Genomic DNA, 22944 nt, shown 5'->3' on the forward strand with positions numbered 1-22944 from the left:
CTCCCTGACATCCACCCCCTTCGACTGCAGAAGGAGGAGTTACTGCAACTCTGTCTGGAGTTTACGCAGTTCCATATAACCATATAACAATTACAGCACGGAAAGAGGCCATCTTGGCCCTTCTAGTCCACGCTGAACTCTTACTCTCACCTAGTCCCACCGACCTGCACTCAGCCCATAACCTTCCATTCCTTTCCTGTCCAATTTAACTTTAAATGACAACCTCAAACCTGCCTCGACCAGTTCCCTCTGCTCCTGGCTTGCTTTCTGGATACCCTTGCGTATGAAGAACTTCTTGATGTTCTCCTTGGTGGCTTCCCACCAGAGAACTGGGGAATCAAAGGTTTTCAAGGTTTTCCAACCTGTGTACTCCTCCTCTAGTCCTACTTGTAGCAGAAAGAGTGAAGATGTATCAATTAGTCGGCCAGGCAGCATCTCTAGGGAGAGGTACAGTCGACGTTTCAGGCCGAGACCCTTCCTTCAGTTAGTCCTGACGAGGGGTCTCGGCCTGAAACGTCGACTGTACCTCTTCCTGGAGATGCTGCCTGGGCTGCTGCGTTCACCAGCAACTTTGATGTGTGTTGCTTGAATTTCCAGCATCTGCAGAATTCCTCGTGTTTGTGCATCAGTTAGTGATCTCCAAACTGAGTTGGGTCTCACTGATGTAGAGGAGGCTACACTGGGAGGAAGAGTGATTATGAAAGAGGTGTAGGGATAGATGTAACACTTATTGTGGTTGCAGGGTGTTTGGCAGACGAGAGTCACAGCGAGAGTGATCCCTGTGATAAATGGAGACAGACGTGGAGAGGAAGATGTGCCTGGTGGTGAGATCCTGGTGGAGATAGTGGAAATTGCAGAGAATATGTTGAATGCAGAGCTTCAGTGAATGGCAGATGCAGAAAAGGTAATCCTATCGTTATTATGTCGTGGAGGGGACATGGGGAGAGGGCAGACGTGCAGGAAATGGAGGAGTTACGGGTGAGTTCTGTATTGATTGCAGTGGGCAGGAAACCCCTTTATTGATTGAAAAAAGATTTCTTGGATGTCCTAGCATGAAAAACCTCCTCATAAAATCAGATGCAGCAGAGACAAAGAAACTGAGAGAAGGGAATAGTATCCTTGAAAGTGACAGTGTGAGCAGAGTTTCCATAGGTCCATTTAATGTCAGAAAGTAACTGTTGTGGACAAGGTAACTGTGGGAGTCAGTAGGTTTGTTAAAGAGGCCAGAAGGTAATCCGTTTCTGGAGACACAGAGAGACAGATCAGGAAAGGGGAGTGAGATCATGAAAATGGACCAAGCAAATTTGAGAGAGGGGGTGTATGTTGGTGGGAAAGTTGACAAATCTGACGACAACATGAGGAAATCTGCAGATGCTGGAATTTTAAGCAACACACATAAAAGTTGCTGGTGAACGCAGCAGGCCAGGCAGCATCTCTAGGAAGAGGTACAGTCGACGTTTCAGACCGAGACCCTTCGTCAGGGCTCACTCCAGACTAAGTCTGACGAGCTCCACACGGGAGCTGGAAACAGCATCAATGACGTCATCAATGTGGTGGAGAAAGTTTTACCTGTCTACCTTTGAACGCTCCAAAAACAGCCCAAAATTTTAAAACAACACCAAATTACTTCACTATACTCAATGCGGCACTAGCCAAAGGGCAGATTACAAATCATTTCCTTACTCAATGAGAAAGGTTCAATCTTCTTCCATGGTGTCAGGTAGTTTCTTTGCATCCCAATCGCAGTACTCTTGGCAACTCACAGCAGGCTGGTCCCAGGGTAACTCTGTAACCCAAAATCATAGTCATACTTTATTGATCCTGGGGGAAATTGGTTTTCATTACAGTTGCACCATAAATAATAATAAAACCATAAATAGTTAAATAGTAATATGTAAATTATGCGAGGAAATAAGTCCAGGACCAGCCTATTGGTTCAGGGTGTCTGACCCTCCAGGGGAGGAGTTGTAAAGTTTGATGGCCACAGGCAGGAATGACGCTCTGTACTGCATCTCGGTGGAATGAGTCTCTGGCTGAATGTACTCCTGTGCCCAACCAGTACATCATGTAGTGGATGGGAGACATTGTCCAAGATAGCATGCAACTTGGACAGCATCCTCTCTTCAGACACCACCGTCAGAGAGTCCAGTTCCATCCCCACAACATCACTGGCCTTACGAATGAGTTTGTTGATTCTGTTCACACAAAATAATCTGCAGATGCTGGGGTTGTTGATTCTGTCGGTGTCTGCTACCCTCAGCCTGCTGCCTCAGAACACAACAGCAAACATGATAGCACTGGCCACCACAGACCCGTAGAACATGCATCATAAAGACCTGTGGCTAGTACATTCTGCCCAGGAGATGTGCCCTGGCACTGAAGAGCAATCTCCCTGTTCAATCACAGCTACACTACCATTTAAAAGAAAATGATTAAAATAAATTTGAGAAACTTCAGCCTTGCAAACAGCCAAGCTTTAAAGTTCCCAAACCACAGCGGGAGAAAGGCAAAGAAGTCAGAATGTTACAGTGCTGGTTATTTAACATTCTGTAATCTACAACTTAGTATTCTTCTATCACACCAATAGTGTTGAACGAATAGGGTTCACTGCATAGGGTTATTGAAACGCTAATCTGTGGCTGGTCCTGCAAAAAAAAAATTGCTCCCCAGGGATGGACGAAAGGAACTGGGATAATAATCTCACGACAGAATGGCAATCTTTTGAAATAAAATAAGTGCTGGGAATACTTGCCACTTCAGTCAGCATTTTGCAGAGAAGTAGAGCAAATGTGTCAGGTTAATGGCTCTTAGAACTGATGAAAGATCACTGCCATGATTAAGAATCACATCTGAATCATTAACTGCTTCTTTCTCTACAGAATGCTGCATTACCACCAAATCCTTTTCGGCATTTTATGCCTCTTTTCCCCAGATTTCCACCTTTTTTTTTCCTCCTTGGAGACGTAGTAAGTGATACAAGCCATAGGTTGGAGAATGTTGTTAAATGCTGGATGGAGCTGGACAAACTTAGGCAAATACGGAATGTTCATAATTACTTCCGGTATTTGGCTGGTGGGATACGGCAGAAAGGCCTTCGGATGTCAGGAAAGTAGTATACCCACATTCTCCCGATTATCTCCGATTTCTTAATGGAACCAGTTCTGGTCAACAAGCTTTCTTTACCAATGAAGTCCAGCCGGACGGTTAGATTATTTTCTGTGGAAATAATCCATTGACTGCAATGCCGTTATTTGCCACATGCCAGCTCACACTTAAATATTGTCCGAGTTGCAACCCTACCCCCTCCCTTTCATCCGACTCTATCCCGTCCCTCTCCCTGACCAACTCAACTACCCATCGTCCCCCATCAAACGACCTCACTTACCCCATTTACAACCCTCTCCTTCTTCGCAATCCCCAGCCATCGCTTCCACCCGATGTTCCTAGCCACCCTCCTCCCGTTTCCGGAGGACCCCTCCCCAATCACCTGCCCCGCCAGGCTCGCCAAACGACCCGGCCGCAACTTCGCTTCTCTCGCTGCAACGCCTTCCGTAAACGTCATCACGCTTGCACTGACATCAGACGCTAGGGGGCGGGCAGAACTGCTGAGGAGGAGGAGTTTGCATACAAACCAGGGCCGCCTCTCTCATTTGGTTGGCGGAATATCCGCTATTTTACATGATCAGCTGTATTCCGAAAGAGATTTCGCGACAAGGGAGAAAAATACAACTTATGTCAAAGACTGAGCGAAATTACACCAAACCTACTTCAAAAGTTGAAGAGAGGTAGGATAAATCGGTGTCCTGTAGACAGTCGGTCCAACTTAATAGAGGGAAGACTAGCAAGATCTGAAAGGGTCTGGACATTTGTGGTATCGCTTCTCGGCCTTTTGGCTAAGATCAAGTGTAGTATCTGTTCTTATCAGACCAGAAGGCGGAGGAGGAGGAGAGTTCGCGCTGACGCAGGGGTGGATCCTAATGCTGATTGGCCTCCAATCTAACACCCCATACCAGCGACGACAGCAGTGAGTTAGAAGATGGCAGCAGCGAGCAGTACATCAGCTCGAGGCCAGGGTATCAAGAACACTGTCAGGCTGACAGTGCGAGACCGGAACGGGGGCACCGGCTTCACCCGAGAGACCTTCATCCGGAAGGTCTTGCTGGATTGCTGCGGATTTACGCCCGATGACATCTACTGCGTCCAGGACTTCGCAGGCTTCTTCGATGTCACTTTCCGGCAGGCTGCAGGGTGGCAGAAGCTGTACCAGCAGCTTCAGCTGAAGGGGACAGAGGCGCCGCTGTCGCTGCTGAAAGCACAGCCCCTCTTTGCAACGGCTACGCAACAGGAAAGGACAATCACGGTGCACATGTTCAACCCGCACGTGCCAGTGGTAGATGTCCTTACGTTCCTCGCTCGGTATGTGGAGAGCGTAGGAACACCAGCGGACGTGAAGGACGGGCTGGGAATCTGGACCAGCAAACGGCAGGTGAAGGTGAAGCTGAGGTTGGATTCCAACGGCGGCATCATCCACCCCCCCTCCGTCTTCGCCATCGGAGGGAACCGAGGGTACATGGTGTACGCGGGACAACCCAGGGTGTGCCGAAACTGCGGCAAGGAAGGGCACATCGCAGCCCAGTGCAGGGTGGTGATGTGCAAGAACTGTAAAATGGAAGGCCACCTGACCAAAGACTGCACGCAGGCCAAGGCCTGCAACCTCTGCGGACAGGCCGGCCACCTGTACAGAGCCTGCCCGAAGCGTGGGGGCACCTACGCACAGGCGACCAGGGGAGGTGCTGGCCCTGAAAGGGCCCAGGCTGATGCGGACGTACCCGCCAGCGCTGCAGATGAGGCACCCGACAGGACGGATGACGAGACCAGGGAGGAAGGTGCAAGCACCCCAAGACCTGCCACCCCACTGCAGACCCTCCAGGACCAGGCAAACGACGAGCAGGAGTCCATGGAGGAGGGGAGAGCGGAGGCGGAAACCGAATGGAAGGTCGTGAAACGAAAAAAGACCCAAAAGGCGGCGGCCAAGCGACAGAAGGCGGAGCAACGCCAGAAAAGGGCAGGGAACCACGCAGCCCCTGGTACCCTGTCCTCTTCAGAGGAGGAAGGAGTTGGGGGAGGCCAGCAGCCCCGGCGGAAGAAGCGGCTGGCAGAACAGGTGGAGAGGAGGAGAGAGAGGGGAGAAAGTCTGCTGGCCACCCCCCAAGTACAGGAGGCGGAGAGCAGCAGACGCACAGAGCTCCGGGAATCCGGGAGCAGAGCTACGGCTGGTACCCAGCAGCCGGAAGGGGAAGCAGCCCAGGAAGTCAGCAACCCCCCGGGCCCAGACCCAGAACCAGAACGGCCACACACGGAGGAGTACTACCAGCAGTACCTGAGCCCACAGGAGGTGGAAAACTTCACAAAGGCGGTGGGGATGAAGGCTCAGGATGGCAAGAGCGAGGACGGAGAGCAGCCAAAATAAAAGACTTAACGATGGCAGACCTTAAATTGGCGTGCTTGAATGTGCGAAGTTTGAAGAGTACTGGGCGATGCGTCAGCACGCTCCAGTACCTGGACACTGTAAAGGCCGATGTGACCTTCCTCCAGGAGTGTGGACTACCACATCTCCGTAACTACCGGAGGTGGTCACGGTGGTGGAAAAAAGGTTTGTCGGTGTGGTCGGGGGGCAACGATTGTCGCGCTTCCGGCCTGGGGATTCTGCTGCGGGGAGGCAACTTCTCAATCACCCAAGTTAAAGAGGTGGTTGCGGGGCGCCTCCTGGTAGCAGACGTCAAATACCGGGGCACTCCGCTCCGGCTGATCAACGTGTACGCCTCCCCCGTGCGGAGCGAGCGGCTGGCCGTCTTCGAGCAGCTCCCACAGCTGCTGGTGACGACCCAGCCGGTCGTTCTGGCCGGAGACTTCAATTGCACCATTGATGCGGCTGGAGGACCCGGCAGTGCCGACGGCAGGCTAGACAGTACCTCTAGACTCCTGAGGGAAATGGTGAAGACAGCCAAGCTGCGCGACGCCTTTGGCACCCCCACAGGTGGAGCACAGCCGCAAGCCACCTGGACACGATCGGACGGCTCAGCCCGCTCCCGGATCGACTTCCTCTTCCTGTCTGAGTCCCTCACGGTCAGGTCCACCGACGTCACGCCGGTGTTCTTCTCTGACCACTGCCTTCTGAGAGCCACCTGTCACTTACGGGAGGACCAGAAGGCAGGCAGGGGGACGTGGAAGCTGAACGTAAAGCTGCTGACCCCAGAGAACATCGAGGAACTAGAGAGGGAGTACACAGGTTGGAGAACCTTGAAAGCCTTCTTTGATTCCCCGGTTCACTGGTGGGAAGCCACCAAGGAGAACATTAAGAGGTTCTTCATCCGCAAGGGTATTCAGAAGGCAAGGCAGGAGCAGAGGGAACTGCGTAAACTCCAGACAGAGTTGCAGCAACTTCTCCTTCTGCAGTCGAAGGGGGTGGATGTCAGGGAGGAACTGCGAGAGGTGAAGGGCCGGCAAGCCCAGCACCTCGCCGCCGAATCCTCCAAGATCATCTTCCGATCAAGGGTCCAAACCGTGGAGCAGGACGAGACGTGCTCACGCTTCTTCTTCCAAAAGGTGCACAGGGGGAGCTCTGTGATCCACAACCTTAAGGAAGAGGACGGCTCAGTCGCGTCCTCGCAGACCGACATACTGAGGATCTGCAAGTCCTTCTATGCCGGTCTGTACGAGGAAAAGGCCACAGAATCCACAGCCTCCCGCAACTTCCTGTCGTCTATCACGCAGGTCTTAGACGACGGCAAGCGGGAGAGTCTGGATCGGCCACTGACCCTGGACGAGCTGACAGGCTCCATCCGTTCCTTCGGGTCGGGTAAGACTCCCGGAAGCGACGGCTTACCGGCCGAGTTGTACTCGGCTCTGTGGAACTGGATGGGCCCAGACCTGCTGGAAGTGTACAACGCTATGCTTCTGGCCGGCAGTATGTCTGAGTCCATGAGGAAGGGCATCATCACCCTCATCTACAAGCAGAAGGGGGAAAGGGAGGACATTAGGAATTGGAGACCCATCTCTCTCCTGAATGTGGACTACAAGATCCTGTCCAAGGCTATCGCCAACAGGGTCAAGTCTGCTCTGGGACAGGTGATCCACCCGGACCAAACCTGTGCTGTACCGGGCAGGAAGATCTCAGACAGCCTCGCGCTGCTGAGGGACACCATCGCCTACGTGCAGGACAGGGGGGTGGACGCCTGCCTGGTCAGCTTGGACCAGGAGAAAGCCTTCGACAGGATATCGCACACGTACATGGCGGACGTGCTCTCCAAAATGGGATTTGGGGAGGGAATCCGGAATTGGATCAGACTGCTCTACACAGACATCCGTAGTGCAGTCCAGGTCAACGGGTGGGAAACAGACAGCTTCCCCATCAGGTCTGGAGTCAGGCAGGGCTGCCCCCTCTCCCCTGTCTTGTTTGTCTGCTGCATAGAACCCTTTGTGGAAGCCATCAGGAGGGATGAGGGCATAAGAGGGGTGACGCTGCCAGGCAGTGGAGGGACCCAAGTGAAAACCTCCCTGTACATGGACGACGTCACCGTCTTCTGCTCTGATCCGAGGTCAGTTCGCAGGTTGATTGGCACCTGCGAACAGTTCGAGCTAGCGTCGGGGGCCAGGGTCAACCGCACGAAGAGCGAAGCCATGCTCTTTGGCAACTGGCCCGACCGATCCAGCGTCCCCTTCACCATCAGGTCTGACCACGTGAGGGTGTTGGGGATCTGGTTCGGAGGGGCTGAGGCGTGCAACAAGAACTGGCAGGAGCGGACTGCCAAGGTGAAACAGAAACTGGGACTGTGGGGAGGGCGCTCCCTGTCGATAACGGGCAAGAACCTGGTCATCAGGTGTGAGGTGCTCTCAGGGCTGCTGTACTTGGCGCAGGTCTGGCCCGTCCCCCACTCCTACAGCTCGGAAATCACCCGGGCTGTCTTCAGATTCGTCTGGGGATCCAAGATGGAGCGGGTGAGACGGACCGCCATGCACAAGTCCCTGGACAACGGGGGCAAGAACGTCCCCAATGTCGCCCTCACCCTGATGGCCAGCTTCGTATGTGGCTGCATCAGGTTGTGTGTAGAGCCCAGGTATGTGGGCACCAAGTACCACTATGTGCCCAGGTTCTACTTGTCGCCCTGGCTGCGAAGGATGGGTCTGGCCCCACTCCCGCGCAACGCCCCAGTCAGCTGGTCGTTGCCGGCATACCTATCCCACGTAGCAAAGTTCTTCCAGGAGAACGCCTTTGACCACAAGGCCATCAGGCAGTGGTCGGCACGAAGTGTCCTGCAGGCACTGCAGGAGAAGGACGTGATGGACACAGTGGGGTGGTTCCCTGAGCAGACTGTCCAGTTCATCTGGCAAAATGCCTCATCGCCAGATCTCACCAACAGGCACCAAGACCTCGCCTGGCTGGCGGTGAGAGGGGCCCTCCCAGTCAGAGCCCTCCTGTATGCCCGGAACGTCGTCTCCGCACCCCACTGCCCACGGGAGGACTGCAGTGAGGAGGAGTCTGTGACCCACCTCTTTGCACACTGCCAGTTCGCAAAGAGGGTGTGGAGGAGGATGGACGGGCTAGTGTCACGTTTCATCCCCAGCAGCTGCGTGACAGAGGACTCTCTGATCTACGGGCTGTTCCCGGGGACGCACACGGAGACCAACATCCGGTGCTGCTGGCAGATCATCAACTCGGTGAAAGACGCTCTTTGGTCAGCCCGAAACTTGGTGATCTACCAGCACATGGAGATGTCCGTGGGAGAATGCTGCCGACTGGCACACTCTCGGCTGCAGGAGTACGTGCTGAGGGACGCACTGAAACTTGGTGCAGCCACCGCAAGGGCCCGGTGGGGAAGGACCACAGTATAGGTTTCCCCACCCGTGGGAGTGGGAGGGGTCGGTGGGCGAGGAGTATACCCCTCAACAATGAGATGCTAAGCTGAACTACTGGAGTGCCACATGGGTGGCCATAAACACGGGTATTTTACTGAGTATAATGGAAACGTATGTAAAGGATGAAAAGTTATTGAATGGTTTACTGTATATATTTATTTTTGAATAAAGTATATTTTGAAATAAAAAAAAAAAAAAAATCTGTTCTTATCAGTTTAATATCTGATACGTCCCTTATCTGGGGACCATATATTAAATTGATTTTTGGAACAGGGAGATGGAATAGGGGCTTGCTCCGTCCACTCCGCGCATCGACCCGGTATTGCAGTGCCTCCGGGAACGGTGCACCTCTCCTCGGGGAAACTAACAACAAATGAAAAATAGAATCCGGTTGTCTCTATGCTTCCTGTTTCTGCCTCGTACTTTTCGCAGGCTACATTTGTTTTTAATGAGGGGACACAGCAGCTCAAAGGCAACCATGGGAAAATGGCAACAGAAACAGCACGCACACAATTTACAGCAGTCGTGGATAAAGTCAGGTCGGCAGTAAAACATACGCAGACGATTAATAACGAACGTGGGAATAAAGTACACACACACACATCCAAGGGAAAAGTCAATACGATGCCCGAGCCCCTTCACTGTACAGGCACGGCTCAATGCTATCAGGGACAATCACCAACCCTATTCAATGCACAGCTTATCAACAATTTCCTCCAGCGCTGTTCCACGGTTCTCAGCCTGGAATGAAGCAGAGTGGTCCCTCGGAAATGGCAAAGAGAGCGTCCAGCCCTTCTCATGCAGGAAGGCTGAAGTGCCCGGCCCAGGTAATTCACAGGAACGCTAACGGCTCGGTGCCGGCAGGGTTAAGCTGATTACAAGGCCGGTGGTTAGGTGTGCAGTGATGGGCGAGGAGGGGTCAATCCTTGATTGGCAGGGGGCGTGTCTTCTGACCAGGCGTGGGCGGTGCTGTCACGTGACAGTCAGCACAGTCCACCCCTCGGCAGCCTCGCCACTCGCCAGGCGTTCCCGCAGTGAAAAGGAAAGGAATACATCTTACTCTATTTATAAGGTGAACGCTATATCTGACTATACAGAACTAAAGAAAGACAGACGTGCTCATAAAAATTTGGCAGACAACATAATATACACACAGCGATGATAAATAACGAGAATGAGTGCAATCGCCCAGTTGCCCACCACCCCACCGCCACAAAGCTCCTTCCACAGGGTGCAGAGGTCAGGGTTGGGGATCCATGTCCATGTACAGCTGCCTGCGCGTAAAACGGGGAGGGCTTGTCTCCAGCCCTTGCCTCTGCCCCCACTGCATCTATTCAAGGAGGGTGATACCATCCCGCACGGTCCTCCCGTTAGCTGGTGTCATGAGGGGCAGGATCACTGACTATATCGGGGTGCGCGGTGGTGACCAGGTATCCTGCGACGGTACCGGTCACCCGAGTGTTTTATAAAAATTACGGTCGCAGGCTCCCTGGTAGATGCCGTTGACCAGCGCCCACTCTCTAACAACCCGGGTGCCCTGACTGACCGTACCCCATTGCGGGCGCCGGTGTAGATCCCACTCCAGGAGGGTGGGGTATCGGACCCTCACAGCGGTCACCACCCGATCCCACAGGGTAGAGCCTACCCGGATCTTCGGCTGCGGCGCCCGTGGGGCGTAGTTGATCAGACAGGCTCCCCGGGGCGCTCGCCTCTTGATCAGAGAGGCTCATGTTGGGGCCCCCCTCATCCCACAGCCGGAGCAGCCCCGCGGCCAGGTGCTCGCAACGTGGGTCCAACTGCTCGGGCCAGTCCACCGGTTTACCGTGGTCCGCCAGGCCTCAAATCCCTCTCTCGTCGGTCCAGCCGGGAATCCTACGCTCGGTGCCTGTACTGGCCATTTTGCCCCTGTTCCAGAACACTTTCCCCACGCAGCGCCAGTGAGGAAACAGATTCTGCAGGTCTCAAAGTCAAGGGCTCTGGGCTCACAGTCTGGGTAGTGAAGGATTTTATTTACAGAAGGCAAACGGGGGAAAATGGCAACGGAAGCAACACGCGCACAACTTACAGTAGTCGGATCAGCAATAAATCACATTAAATCGCGTGGGGACAAAGTAAACAACCACCCTTGACTTTGTGCAGGCGCGGCTCTTCTGCTTAGGGACAATATCCACACTCCCAACCCTATTCAAAGCACAACTCACGGACAGCAGGGTGGTCCCTCGGAGGCAGCACAAAAGAGAAAGGGTCACGCACACGTGGGCTGCTTTATAGGTCTGGAAGCTCCAGCCCAGGTGATTCACAGGGAAGCCAATGGCTCGGTGCCAGCAGGGTTAAACTGATTACAAAGGCCAATTACCCGAGGCCAAGTACAAGGCTAATTAACGAGGCCAATGGTGAGGTGTGCATTGATGGACGAGGCGGGGTCAAACCTTGATTGGCAGGTGACGTGTTTCCGGCCAGGTAAATGGGCAGAGCCGTCACGTGACGGTCCCGACCCCCCCCCCCCCCCGAGTCCAGATGCCAACTGCGTTTCATTGGCTTTGTATCTGGAGTCGGCACAATGACAAAGCTGCGTCCGGTCTGATCTAATCACTCAATTCAGACCCAAACAGGAAATGTGCAGGTTTCATTTAAATCCCTCCATGTGTATGAACACTAATTACTATTCACATTCCTCCAGCCTCACTGGACAGGAAACATCAAGTGAGAAACAGCAGGAGTTGGCCATTCAGCCCCTCTAACCATCAACAAGATGATGGCTGCTCTCCCATCTCAGCCACATGTTTCTGCCCGATCCTCATTTCCTCGATCCCTCTGGTCTGCACACATCTGCCGGCCTCTGTTTTATGTGAAGACGATCACCGAGTCTTCACCGCCCTCTGTGGTGGGGATTTACAGACATTCACCACCCTCGGAGTGGAGACATATCCCCTCATCTCAGTCCCGGACAGTCCACCCCCTTTTTCAGAGACTGGGATCCCTGGTTCAGCCGGTAATGATGTTGTGCATTTCAATGTGTTCACCTCTCAGTCCTCGATTCTCTAAATGAAACGGTTATCACATTTGATCTTTCTTCATATGATGACCCACCACTCCAGGGATCAGTCTGGTGAATCTTCATTGCACTCTCTATAGCAAATACTCTCTAATCTCTTTGTTAATCCTCTATGGAATTAATTTCCATCTTCTGCAGCCCCGTGTTGCCCCAACCACTCACCTCCCACCCCCGTCACTATTTCCACCTTCCCACCTCCCCCTCACCTGGATCCACCTCTCACTCCCCAGCTCTTGCCCCATCCCCACCCCTCACCTCTTTTCTCGGACTATTTCCCGTCCACTCTCAGTCCAGAGGGAGGGTCTCGGCCCGAAATGTTGACGGTCCATTTCCCTCCACAGATGCTGCCCGACCCACTGAGTTCCTCCGGCAGTTTGTTCTTTGGTCTGTGTGACCCGTGTTAGTGTGGGGAGCGGGATTTTACACCATATTCCCGGTACAGTCTCAACAAAACACAAATAATTGTCACTTTGCCCGGACCATCGGCCCCGCTTGCAGGGCAACAGTCTGCCGGTGTTTGCCCCCCAATGTGGTGAATCGCCACCACCGTGGGCTCAGACATTTCCACAGATGAGCCCCTCCTGTCCCCACCGGGACAAACATCCTGTCCGCCCCCTCTCTCACCGTCTTCATCCTCTCCCTCCCCGGGGAACCGGCATCAAACCGACGGGCCGAGCGGTCTCCTCCTACCTCTCAGCGACACATCAGACTCCGGCCGCAGGAGACGCTTCACAAACGCCCCAACTTCCCTCGGAGGGAAATGGAAATAAATCAGAAAGCGGACATTTACTTTGACGGTTGTCCCGCCGTGACGGAAAGTTCGGGAGACGGTGTCATCGGGGGTAACGCCCTCTCGGCTGGTCCGCCTCCACTATTGGTTGTAACCAGTGATTGACATCGTTTCGCACCAATGGGAATGGTGGAGCTCCAGACTCCTCTGTTGACAACGATGGGGGAGGGGATGGTCACGTGATTAGTAGCCCAGCCGTTAAACCGATAAAGCTCGAGCTCACCAGCGCGCGGGGACGTAAGACACCGCGCACGTGCTGACAGATCCCGCTGTGGGGGACCCATGTGTGACGTCAGGCGCGTGGGTGCGCCTGTGTGACGTCACCTGTGGGGGAGCGCTCGTATTTAAAAACACCTGAATGGACGGTTCTGATGATTTCGGTGGGACAACAACATTAATCACGGGTTTCATCACTGAGTCCAGTGTTGTGAGATGTAAAGTCCCCTGTTATGTGTCCGGCTGTGCCGTGTTGTTGGTGGAGTGGGCAGCCTGGTGTTTGTCTCGATTCGGGTCACAACACCAGAATTGCCAGCGGGGTCCACACACAGTGTATTAGTCAACAGAAAACCTCTCGTCCCTGCGGTCTCTGTCTCCTGGTAAACTCAACACCCTGACAATGTGGACCAGAGACACCCCTTCCTCTCAGAGTCAGGGGATCACTCAGACAGCTGATCACTGAGAGGAATTATATTTATTGGTCATTAAAGTTCACCCAGATTGGTTTGGACGGATTTGATGTGGAGTTCGGGGTGTCACAGTGAAAGGGCCGGACGGCCGAACTCTCTCCGTTGTCCAAACATCTTTCCAGGTGAGGCGACACTTCACCTGTGAATCTGTGAATATATATATGAATAGGGCTTCTTACAATGTCAAGCACTAAACCAAGATGAAAGAAATTTATGAATTCCAGAGCTCCACAGAAATGTAGTGATAGTTAAGACATTAACAAGATTATAGCCTATCACTGCATTTCAGTGTGTAACTGGTACAATAAAACATATAATACTTAATTTAATAATATGACACGGTTGCACTCACTAATTATCACAAAATATAATTAGCAAATAAAGTAACGTTGTTTGCTTAGAAGCCATAGGGTTGTTGGTGAAAAAATTTTACTTTTGTATTAGCGAGTTCTATGTCAATGCATCGGATGACAGATTTACGAGTGAAGTCGAATATTGAAAGGAAAGGACAGAGAGGTCGTGGAGGGCTATCATCTAGTTATCACAACGCCATAAATACAACTTAAGTATACCAACGATGGGCTTGCTCTGCGGCTTGAGATACTAAACAGAAGAACGGCACTTTATTCACAAAATCCTCATAGCCCACAGTGACTGTGCACTGATCCCAGCAATGGAACCCGCCACTGCAGCCCCACAGTGCACTGTGTACAGATTGCAAAGCTACGAAATTGTATGTGAATAGCCTCCCCTCCCCCAACTCCGCTCTTTCTGCGTCACCAGCAGACTGGGACATCTCACGTCTCGCTGCCTCTGCCAGGCCATTAAACTGTGAAGAACTGTGGTCAGGGACTGATTTCTGGGGTACTCCAAACGATACCTCCTTCCAGTCTGAAAACGACCCACTCATCCGACCACACACAACCGGCAGTTTATCGGTCTCCAAAGAGAAAACCTAATCAGGTACTCCTGAGGGTCAATACCATTGCTGGCTCCTAGTTTACCACCGTCAAATGCCAGGAGGGACATAATAATCAGAAAGTCTCCAGTCACAGCCGTGTAAATAAAATGTGATCTTAGTAGGTGTGTGGCACATGCTCAGAATGCAAAGGAGACAGACAAACTGAGCCAAGTCACAGACTGAGGAAGGGGAGGAATGATCCATTTTGATACCGAGAGGGAAGCAGAACGTTTCTTATTGTGCCTGATGCCGGAACTGTAGCTAGTTAGAAGATGAAATCTTGTTCCTCCAAATTGTTTTGAGTTGTGACAGTGTTTTACCAGAAGGCACCATGGAGACTAAAATTATCTCAGTTGAAATGTCCTTCACCCACTGACGTGCTTTGTAAACTTTTAGCAGTGTAGAAAAGTCAAAGGATTTGTGTATGGGAATCACAGCCACAACAGGTACTTACTGTCTCTAGTGAGTTCACAATAAATAGAGGCCACATTTCTGTCGAGAGTGAGCAAAGAGTTTTACTCAATCTTCACAGCTGCTGCAACACCAGAAACTTCACATCAGGGAGGAAGTTCAAATTAGCTCCGTGTTAAATGTTTAACCATCACGGTGACTGAAGGCAGCTGCAGGTTCATGAGGGACTGTTACCGTCAGAATCTGCAGTTCTTGCGGCTGCTCATCGCACCCAGGACTGAACCCTGGTCACTGAGCATTGGAGGAGTTCGTTCTGCTGATAATTAGCCTGAAAGTAGACTGATGTTTAATGTTGTGGATCTGTGAAAGATAAATCGGTTCTGTATCAAATCCCGTGTCTCAGGTACTTACTGTCTCTACCACACTCACAATGTACACGAGAGAGGCCACTCGGCCCATCTGGTCCCTGCCCATGTTTCTGTTCCATATCAGTATTTTAAAATCCATCCCTGCCGTTCCCCTCTCACTCTCCCTGTGATGACAGGTTGCAGCTAGTCACCACTCCGTGGGATAGCAGACTTCCCTTGAATTTCATAGAATCATAGAAATCAATAGCACAGTACAGGCTGTTCGGCCCACAGTGTTGTGCCGACCATGTAACCTACTCTCCAAACAGCCTAGAGTTACCGTCGCACATAGCCCTCTATTTTTCTAAGCTCCACGTACCTATCTATTCTCTTTAAAGACTCAATTGCATCCGCCTCCACCACCATCACCGGCAGTGCATTCCATACGCCCACCGCTCTGACTTCTGTCTTGCAAATACTTTCAAACACCTTAACGCTCTGCCCCCGAGTGTTCGCCATTTCAGTCCAGGGAAAAAGCAACTGGCTATTCCACGACCAATGCCTCTCATGATTTTATACACCTGTACGAATTCCCTGCATGATTTTCTCCAGTTTGAATCAGATGATGAGCTCACTGTAGCTTTGACATTCCTCAGGACTCTGGACTAAGGGGGTTAAATTCCTTCTCCGCTGCTCTTTTCAACATTTCGTGTCATTTTCAGTAATTACAAAGACAGTTGGGTTGTTGCAATGCGCCTGTGAAGTCCGACAGCAGACTAGCGAGTGAATGTTCGATGGAGCAGAGTCAGAAACTAGAGTTGGCATCCTGAGTCAGATCTTTGGGGCTCCAAAAGGAAATGGGGCCTATCATTTACAAGGACGAGGAGGAAGTGAATCAGACCGGCAGCATGTGGCTACAAATGAAGGATTAGAAACATCTGGAAACTGGTTAACTGAAAAAAGTGTGGTTAAATTCTGCAAATTACTGGTGGAAATCAACAGATCAGACAGCAAATGTGGAGAGGAATAAATAGACAACGATTAGGCCGAGCTCCTTCAGAATGCCTAGACTGTGTGCTCCTCTGCTTAGTTGCTGCCTGAACTGCAGAGTTGCTTCAGCATTTTGTGTGTGTGCGTCTCTGCATTTCCAGTAACAGCAGAACCCCTTGTGTTTTATATCTATATTTTTAAGAGGATTGTACTTTGGCATTAGATACATGTTGATATTGAGTATATTGTTTACGGGAGCCGCTTTCTGCGTTAAAACAGTTGCTGAGTATTCTATATACACAAAAAAACTGAGGTGGACAAGGAACTAGTGCTTGCAGAAACGATTAATGGCACCGGGATGACCCATAAGGGCCTGCGTTAAAAATTTCGCCGGCGCTGAAGCATTGATCAAATGCGCAGGCGTCAAGGTTGATGACGTTGGTGAATATCACGCATGCGCGTAGTACACAAAGGCCTCGGGATCACGGCTCCAGGATCGGGCGCAGGTAAGCGAGAATCTCGGGGCGATGCTGTGACTCCGGACTCCGTGACCCGCAATCCCGGGACAGTCCTGCTCTCTTCCCTCTCTCTCAGCCCCACCATCCGTACACGGGCCCCGGGGAGCTTCCGGCTGATGAGGGAATGGGAACCGATGGGTCTCTCAGACAGAGCTGAGCTCCAGCTGTCTAAATGCAAGGATCGGGAACTCGGAGAAAGGGAACAAAATCTTTTACATCAGCTGTTGTGAAAATCACCTTTGTTCTGCCTCCAGTCACAAACAAGAGAAAATCTGCAGATGCTGGAAATCCGAGCAACACACACAAATTGCTGGAGGAACTCAGCATTAGTACTCTTTTCCATAGATGCTGCCTGGCCTGCTGAGTTCCCCCAGCATTTTGTGTCTGTTGCTTGTTCCACCCCCTCTTGTTCTGGACTTTTCTACCCGTGAGAACATGTTTTGTCCCACTCTCTCTGGGTACATAATGATATCAAACACCTTTGCCCTGGGCAACAAGTAGCTTTCACATCACAAATGTGCCAGACTCCAATGAGACAGACTACTGCCCTTCCCTTCATATTCATTGGCATTGCCATCACTGAGTTCACCACTGTCAGTCACCTGGGGGAGGGTTCAGTGGAAATATTTATGTACAATACAGAAACTGTTGTTACCTGTGTGTATTGTGGTGATGCAAAAGTTGCTGGAGAATTTGCAAGTGGGAAGAAGTGGAGTGATATTTGGAATTCTGACTTTTTAAAGTGTCATTTAGCAAGAGAAACACATATGGACAATGTGCAAAAGCTCTGGTGGGAAAATCCTTTATTACCCGTTACAGGCCTGCTACATAAATTGTGTGAGAGTGTAGATGAACTCGATCGAACCCAGAGGAGATCAAAGTTCTTACTGACAGTGATTTGCTGGCTGTTGAAATAAATACCTCGCTATATAAAATTCATTGTGCACATGTCACTGGTTAAAAGAATGCACAGTATAAGCTTTATGTGCACACTGGTCATTACAAATTAGAGGGGAGATTGGTGGGAAGGTGGGGAGACCTCCAGTGTCCCTGATGCCCTCACCTACAAGATGTGCATCCAGCTGCAGCTTGTAACCCTGCACTTTACGGAGTTGGAACTTGAAATGGATGAATTCCGGATCATCCAGGAGTCGGAGGGGGTGATAGATATGACATGAAGAGAGGTGAGTTACACCCAAGGTGTAGGACACAGGAAACTGGGTGAGAGTCAGGAAGGGGAATGAGGTTAAATAGCCATCGCAGAGTACTCTTGCTGCCATCCCACGCAACAGCAGGTGGACCACTTTAGAAACTGTTGGGGGGATTACCTGGCAGAGGAAAGTCAAAGGGCTGATAGGGGATTCGGTATTTAGCGGAACAGAACAAGAGGGGACTGATATCCTAGTGGTAATGCTTCTAGTGTGGGGTGAGGGGTGATGAGGTTAAAATAAGTTGTAGGGGGAATGGGAACCAGAATGACAGAACAGATAGTGGAGAGATTGAATTGAATTGACTTTATTACATACATTCTTCCTATACATGAGGAGTAGAAATCTTTGTTACTTTTATGTCTAAATGTGCAATGTGTAATTTATAGTAATATATAATAAATAGTTTGTACATAGGACAGTCAATATAACATAGAAATGCAATTGTATCAGCATGAATTAATCAGTCTGATGGCCTGGTGGAAGATGATGTCCCGGAGCCTGCTGGTCCTTTTGCTGTGGTACCGTTTCCTGGATGGTAGCAGCAGGAACAGTTTGTGGTTGTGGTGAATTGCGTCCCCAATATCCTTCGGGCCCTTTTTACACACCTGTCTCTGTAAATGTCCTGAATAGTGGGAAGTTCACATCTACAGATGTGCTGGGCTATCTGCACCACTCTCTGCAGGTTCCTGTGATTAAAGGAAGTACAGTTCCCATACCAGGCAGTGATGCAGCCAGTCAGGATGCTCTCAATTGTGTCCCTGTAGAAAGTTCTTAGGATTTGGGGCCTTATCCCAAACTTCTTCAACCGTCTGAGGTGAAAGAGGTGCTGTTGTGCTCGTTTCACAACACAGCCGGTATGTACAGACCACGTAAGATCCTTGGTGATGTTTATGCCGAGGAACTTAAAGCTGTTCACCCTCTCAACCCCAGATCCATTGATTTCAATAGGGGTTAGCCGGTCTCCATTCTTCCTGTCATCCACAATCAGCCCCTTTATTTTTGTGACAATGAGGGAGAGTTTGTTTTCTTGACACTAGTCAGATGTTGTTCAGACCTCAGATAGATTCAGCAATCAAATGGTTGAGCATGGTGTGATGAATGTGGTGAGCTGTGTATATCACAATGCAAGAAGTATCGCAGGAAAGCCAGATGAGCGCAGGACAGGGAATTATGATATTGTAGCCATTATTGGGACTTGGTTGCACCGAACAGTCTGAGGGATTTAGAGGAACCAATTTGTAGAGAGATGGTAGACCATGCCAAGAAACAAAGGTTGATTCAGTAAGTGATTTTATCTTTCCATATATTGACTGGGACTCCCATATTGTAAAGGGACTAGATGGGGTAGAGTTTGTCAAATGTGCCCTTAATCAGTACATAGAATTCCTGATGTAGAAGTGTTCAGTAAGCTGTTAGGAAATGATCCAGGGCTGGTGACAGAAATTAGTGATCATAATGCCATGAGATTCAAAGTAAGTATGGGAAAAGAGAGGTCTGGACCATGCGTTGAGGTTCTAAATTGGAGAAAGGTCAATTTTGATGGTATCAGAAAGGATCTGACAAGTGTGGTTTGGGACAGGCTGTTTTCTGGCAAAGGAGTACTTGGTAAGTGGGAGGCCTTCAGAAGTGAAGTTTTGAGGGTGTCTAGTTTGTATATGCCTGCCAAAATAAAAGTTGAAAGGTAACTGATGCAGGGAACCTTGGTTTTCAAGAGATATTGAGGCCCCGGATATTTTGTTCCCCTAAATGCCTCAGACTGTTGGGTGCCACCAAGACTCATTAATGACTACAATGTCATAATTCCACACCCTATGCTCAGCTGACTTTTTTTTTAAGTCATCTTCTGTTGGTTTCTAAAAGTTTCCTAATAGTTTTTGCTCTTTTGTTTGCCCTCTCTTTGGCTTTTATGTTGGCTTTGGCTTCTCATTTTAGCCACGGTTGTGTCCTCCTGCCTTTCCAATGCTTCCACTTCTTTGGGATGTATCTGTCACTCAGCTCCTGAATTGCTCCCAGAAACTCCAGCCGTTGCTACTCCGTTGTCACTCCTACCTTTTCCCTTCCAGACAAGTTTGGCCAGCTTCTCTGTCATAGGAACATGGAGGACTTCCGTACAGAAACAGGCTATTTGGCCCATCTAGTTAATGCTGAAAAAACATTTAATCTGTAACGCAACTATCTGCACCGGGACCATCGCCCTCCATACCCCTGTCATCCAGGCTCCCATCCAAACTTCTCTTATTTGTGAAAAAGAGCTCATATTCACCACTTGTGCTGACATCTCATTCCATACTCTCACGAGCTTTTCCACATGTTCCCATTAAATTTTCACCTTCCCTACGTACCCATGACCTCTGGTTGTCATCCCACCCAACCTCAGTGGAAAAAGCTGCTTGCATTCACCCGATCTATACCCTCATAATTTTGTATACTTCCAACAAATCCTCAAAGCAATGTATAATTTCCTTGTTCATGATTAGAGCCTTTTTGAGGTGTATAAGATGATGAGGGGCATTGATCACGTGGATAGCCAGAGGTTTTTCCCCAAGGTTGAAATGGCTAACATGAGGGAGCATAGTTTTAAGGTGCTTGGAAATAGATACTGGGAGATGTCAGGGGTAAGTTTTATTACACAGAGAGTGGTGGGTGCGTGGAATGCACTGCCAGCAGTGGTGGTCGAGGCAGATACAAGATGGTCTATTAACAGCCTCTTTGATAGGTACATGGAGCTTAGCAAAATAGAGGTCTATGTACTAGGGAAATTCTAGGCAGTTTCCAGAGTAAGTTACATGGTTGGCAGAATATTGTGGGCTGAATGGCCTGGAATATGCTGTAGATTTCTATGTTCTATGTTGAACAGCGAAATAACTTTGGCTATCCTACAATCCTCTGATAATCCCCTGTCACTAAGGATGATTTAATTATCTCTGCTAGGGCCCCGACAATTTTTGCACTTGCCTCCCATAGGGTTTGAGGGAGCACCTTATCATGCCCCGGAGATTTATCCACCCTAATCTGCCTCAGGATGGCAAACATCTCCTCTTCTTTATTCTGTACAGGGTCCACGATTTTAATGCCGCTTTTCCACACTCCTGCAGACCCTGTGTCCATCTCCTGAGTAAATGGGATGAAAAATATATTTGAGATCTCCCCCATCTGCTTTGCTTCCACACGTGGATTGCAATTCTGGTCTTCCAGAGGACCAACTTTATGCCTTGCAATCCTTTTGCTCTTAAGCTATTTCCAGAATCCCTGAGGATTATCCTTCATCTTTTCTGTGAGGGGAATCTCATGCTTTCTTTTAGCCATCCTGATTTATTTCTTATGTGTTCTCTTGCATTTCTTATACTCCATAAGAACCTACCTGCCTATCCCTGTTCTGCAACTCCATTTTGTGCTTCACCAGGGTCTCAATATCTCTTGAAAACCGAGGTTCTCTACAGTTTCTATCTTTACCTTTTATTCTGACAGGCACATACCCGCCTTGTACTTTCAAAATTTTGCTTTGAAGGCCTCCCATTTAATAGGCAAACCTTTGCCATAAAGCAGCCTGTCCCAGTCCACAGTTGCCAGATCCTAGTATCTAAATTCCAGGTGTTGATCCATGCCCTGAACACATTCGCCTTTCCTACGCTGCTCCTTGTATTGAAATGTACAGGGCTCAGCATATTCACTGCACCATGCTCAACTTTTTCATTCCTGTCTTTGTCTGAGGTCTGAACAACAACTGTCTCCACAACCCCTCCACTATCTGTTCTGTTATTCAGGCTCCCATTCCCCCTGCAACTTTAGTTTAACCCCCCTTACCCCCACCTCACACCATGCAGCTCTATCAGCCCTTTGTGCTTCATCTCCCAGATCAATAAAAAAGAGGTGCATACCAGGTACAGGCAGACTGGAACAAATGGGATACTTATGAAGTACAGGAAATTCAAGTGAACACTTATGAAAGAAATAAAAGAAGGCATGAGGTTGCCCCAGCAGACAAGGTGAAGGAGAATCCTCGGGGATTCTGCAGATATGTTTAGAGCAGAAAGATTGCAAAGGAATAAATTAATCCTCTGGAAGATCAGAATGGTAATCCATATGAGGAGACTAAATAGATGTGGGAGATTTTTTTCTGCATCTGTATTTACACAGGAGATGGACACAGAGTCTATAGAAGTGAGGCAAAGCAGCATCAACTTCATGGACCCTGTACAGATTACAGAGATGGAGGTGTTGGCTGTCTTAATGCAAATTAGCGTGGATCAATCCCCAGGGCCTGACAAGTTGTTCCCTGGGACTCTGCGGCAGACAGGTGCAGAAATTGTCGGGGCCCAAGCACAGATATTTAAATAATCGTTTGTGACAGGTGAGGTACTGGAGGATTGGAGAACAGCCAATGTTGTTCCACTGTTCAAGAAAGGCTCTAAAAATAAACTAGAAATTATACGTTGGTGAGCCCATCAGTAGTGGGAAAGTTATTGGAATGTGTGTGCAGGAGCCAGATATAGAAGTATTTGGATTGATGTGGACTGATTAAGGATAGGCAGCATGGCTTTGTGCACGGTAGGTCATGTCTAACCAATCTTATAGAGTCTCTCGAGGGAGTTATCAGGAAATTGGATGAAGGCAAGGCAGTGGATGTTGTCTACATGGACCTTAGCAAAAGCACTTGACAAAGTCTCATATGGGAGGCTGGTCAAGAAGGTTTAGTCACTCAGCATTCAAGATGAGATAGTAAATTGGATGAGTCACTGTCTTTGGGAGAAGCCAGTGTGTGGCAGTAGATGGTTGCCTCTCTGACCGGAGGCCTGTGACTAGCGGTGTGCCACAGGGATCAGAGCTGGATCTGTTGTTGTTTGTCGTCTGTATCAGTAATCTGAATGTTAACATGGTTAGCTGGATCAGCAAATTTGTGGATGACACCAAGATTGGGGTGTAGTGGACAGCGAGGAAGACTGTCATGGCTTGCAGTGCAATCTGGATCAGCTAGAATAATGGGTTAAGAAATGCAAAATGGAATTTAATGGAGACAAGTGTGAGGTGTTGCATTTTGGTGGGACCAAGGTCTTACACA

General features: G+C 49.9%; 1 protein-coding gene and 2 pseudogenes across 1 annotated transcript in view; all 3 read left to right on the forward strand.

The window, feature by feature from the left end:
* The first annotated feature begins 3873 nt into the window (after window positions 1-3873).
* Window positions 3874-4008, forward strand: LOC140208796 (U2 spliceosomal RNA; annotated as a pseudogene).
* Window positions 4009-9088: 5080 nt separating this feature from the next.
* LOC140208856 (U2 spliceosomal RNA) lies at window positions 9089-9269 on the forward strand (annotated as a pseudogene).
* A 7353-nt stretch (window positions 9270-16622) lies between these two features.
* Window positions 16623-22944, forward strand: part of LOC140208557 (uncharacterized) — a 28255-nt gene continuing 21933 nt past the window's right edge. Inside the window, exon 1 of the mRNA XM_072277305.1 lies at window positions 16623-16662. The gene's annotated coding sequence lies outside the window, so the exon portion shown is untranslated. The remainder of the gene's footprint in view (window positions 16663-22944) is intronic.

Source organism: Mobula birostris, chromosome 13, assembly GCF_030028105.1.
Source record: "Mobula birostris isolate sMobBir1 chromosome 13, sMobBir1.hap1, whole genome shotgun sequence".
Taxonomy (NCBI): Eukaryota; Metazoa; Chordata; class Chondrichthyes; order Myliobatiformes; family Myliobatidae; genus Mobula; species Mobula birostris.